This window comes from Salvelinus sp. IW2-2015, unplaced genomic scaffold (genome assembly GCF_002910315.2).
Source record: "Salvelinus sp. IW2-2015 unplaced genomic scaffold, ASM291031v2 Un_scaffold3496, whole genome shotgun sequence".
Taxonomy (NCBI): Eukaryota; Metazoa; Chordata; class Actinopteri; order Salmoniformes; family Salmonidae; genus Salvelinus; species Salvelinus sp. IW2-2015.
In genome coordinates, this window is record NW_019944776.1 from 20,164 (window position 1) to 24,052 (window position 3,889).

The window sequence follows — 3,889 nt, forward strand, 5'->3', positions numbered from 1 at the left end:
GCACTATTCAACAAGGCAGGTCCTACAGCCCTAGTTTCTACCTTCTTAACAACACTATCAACAAGGCAGGTCCTACAGGCCCTAGTTTCTACCTTCTAACAACACTATCAACAAGGCAGGTCCTACAGCCCTAGTTTCTTACCTCTTAAAACACTATCAACAAGGCAGGTCCTACAGCCCTAGTCTTCTACCTTCTTAACAACACTATCAACAAGGCAGGTCCTACAGGCCCTAGTTTCTACCTTCTTAACAACACTATCAACAAGGCAGGTCCTACAGGCCCTAGTTTCTACCTTCTTAACAACACTATCAACAAGGCAGGTCCTACAGGCCTAGTTTTCTCCTTCTTAAAACACTATCAAACAAGGCAGGTCCTACAGGCCCTAGTTTCTACCTTCTTAACAACACTATCAACAAGGCAGGTCCTACAGGCCCTAGTTTCTACCTTCTTAACACACTACAACAGCAGGTCCTACAGGCCCTAGTTTCTACCTTCTTAACAACACTATCAACAAGGCAGGTCCTACAGGCCCTAGTTTCTACCTTCTTAACAACACTATCAACAAGGCAGGTCCTACAGGCCCTAGTTTCTACCTCTAACAACACTATCAACAGGCAGGTCTACAGGCCCTAGTTTCTACCTCCTAGTTTTGTTACACCTGGACTACTGTTCAGTCATGTGGTCAGGTCCCACAAAATTAATTGGTTCAGAACAGGCAGCACGGCTGGTCCTTGGATGTACACACAGCTAATATTAATAATATGCATGTCAATCTCTCATGCTCAAGTGGAGGAGAGATTGACTTCATCACTGCTTGTATTTGTGAGGGGTAATGGAAATGTTGAATGCACCGAGCTGTCTGTTTGAACTACTGCACACAGCTCAGACTCCCATGCATACCCACAAGACATGTACCAGAGGTCTCTTCACAGTTCCCCAAGTCCAGAACAGACTATGGGAGGTGCACCAGTACACATAGAGCCATGACTACATGGAACTCTATTCCACATTCAGGTAAACTGATGCAGCAGTAGAATCAGATTTAAAAAAACTGATAAAAATACACCTTATGGAACAGCGGGGACTGTGAAGAGGACACAAACATAGGCACAGACACATATATACAAACACAGGATAAATACGCCACTATACACACACGTACACATGGATTTAGTAACTGTAGATTATTGGTGGTGGAGTAGGGGCCTGAGGGAACACAATGTGTTGTGAAATATGTGATTGTATTGTAATGTTTTAAAGTGTAAACGCCTTAATTTTGCTGGACCCAGGAAGAGTAGCTGCTACCTTGGCAGGAACTAATGGAGATCCATAATAAACCCAGGAGAGTAGCTGCTACCTTGGCAGAACTAATGGAGATCCATAATAAACCCCAGGAAGAGTAGCTGCTCCTTGGCAGGAACTAATGGAGATCCATAATAAACCCCAGGAAGAGTAGCTGCTGCCTTGGCAGGAACTAATGGAGATCCATAATAAACCCCAGGAAGAGTAGCTGCTGCCTGGCAGGAACTAATGGGAGTCCATAATAAACCCCAGGAAGAGTAGCTGCTGCCTTGGCAGGAACTAATGGGGATCCTTAATAACCCAGGAAGAGAAGCTGCTGCCTTGTCAGGAACTAATGGGGATCCATAATAAACTCCAGGAAGAGTAGCTGCTGCCTTGGCAGAACGAATGGGATCCATAATAAACCCTAGGAAGATAGCTGCTGCCTTGGCAGGAACTAATGGGGATCCATAATTAAATCCAGAAGAGTAGCTGCTGCCTGGCAGGAAACTAATGGGGATCCATAATAAACCCAGGAAGAGTAGCATGCTGCCTTGGCAGGAACTAATGGGGATCCATAATAAACCCAGGGAAGAGTAGCTGCTGCCTTGCAGGAACTAATGGGATCCATAATAAATCCCAGGAAGAGTAGCTGCTGCCTTGGCAGACTAAAATGGGGATCCATAATAAAACCCCAGGAAGAGTAGCTGCTGCCTTGGCAGGAACTAATGGGGATCCATAATTAAACCCCAGAAGAGTAGCTGCTGCCTTGGCAGGAACTAATGGGGATCCATAATAAACCCCAGGAAGAATAGCTGCTGCCTTGGCAGGAACTAATGGGGATCCATAATAAACCCCAGGAAGAGTAGCTGCTGCCTTGGCAGGAACTAATGGGGATCCATAATAAATCCCAGGAGGAGTAGCTGCTGCCTTGCAGGAACTAATGGGGATCCATAATAAACCCAGGAAGAGGTAGCTGCTGCCTTGGCAGGAACTAATGGGGATCCATAATAACCCCAGGAAGAGTAGCTGCTGCCTTGGCAGGAACTAATGGGGATCCATAATAAAACCCCAGGAAGAATAGCTGCTGCCTTGCAGGAACTAATGGGGATCCTTAATAAACCCAGGAAGAGTAGCTTTGCTGCAGGAGGGACTGGTGTACTTCACAAATAGATGGCATCATGAGGGAGGAAAATGATGTGGATATATTGAAGCAACATCACAAGACATCAGTCAGGAAGTTAAAGCTTGGTCGCAAATGGGTCTTCCAAATGGACAATGACCCCAAGCATACTTCAAAGTTGTGGCCAAATGGCTTAAGGACAACAAAGTCAAGGTATTGGAGTGGCCATCACAAAGCCCTGACCTCAATCCTGTAGAAAATTTGTTGGCAGAACTGAAAAAGGTGTGCGAGCAAGGAGGCCAACAAACCTGAACTCAGTTACACCAGCTCTGTTCAGGAGGAATGGGCCAAAATTCACCCACTTATGTGTGGAAGCTTGTGGAAGGCTACCCGAAACGTTTGACCCAAGTTAAACAATTTAAAGGCAATGCTACCAAATACTAATTTAGTGTATGTAAAACTTCTGACCACTGGGAATGTGATGAAATAAATAAAAGCTGAAATAAATCATTCCTCTACTATTATTCTGACATTTCACATTCCACTATCAACAAGGCAGGTCCTACAGGCCCTAGTTTCTACCTTCTTAACAACACTATCAACAAGGCAGGTCCTACAGGCCCTAGTTTCTACCTTCCTAGTTTTGTTACACCTGGACTACTGTTCAGTCATGTGGTCAGGTCCCACAAAATTACAATTGGTTCAGAACAGGGCAGCACGGCTGGTCCTTGGATGTACACACAGCTAATATTAATAATATGCATGTCAATCTCTCATGGCTCAAAGTGGAGGAGAGATTGACTTCATCACTGCTTGTATTTGTGAGAGGGTAATGAAATGTTGAATGCACCGAGCTGTCTGTTTGAACTACTGGCACACAGCTCAGACTCCCATGCATACCCCACAAGACATTGTACCAGAGGTCTCTTCACAGTCCCCAAGTCCAGAACAGACTATGGGAGGTGCACAGTACTACATAGAGCCATGACTACATGGAACTCTATTCCACATCAGGTAACTGATGCAGCAGTAGAATCAGATTTAAAAAACTGATAAAAATACACCTTATGGAACAGCGGGGACTGTGAAGAGACACAAACATAGGCACAGACACATATATACAAACACAGGATAAAATACGCACTATACACACACGTACACATGGATTTAGTACTGTAGATATGTGGTGGTGGAGTAGGGGCCTGAGGGAACACAATGTGTTGTGAAATATGTGATTGTATTGTAATGTTTTAAAGTTGTATAACTGCCTTAATTTTGCTGGACCCCAGGAAGAGTAGCTGCTACCTTGGCAGGAACTAATGGAGATCCATAATAAACCCCAGGAAGAGTAGCTGCTACCTTGGCAGGAACTAATGGAGATCCATAATAAACCCCAGGAAGAGTAGCTGCTGCCTTGGCAGGAACTAATGGAGATCCATAATAAACCCCAGGAAGAGTAGCTGCTGCCTTGGCAGGAACTAATG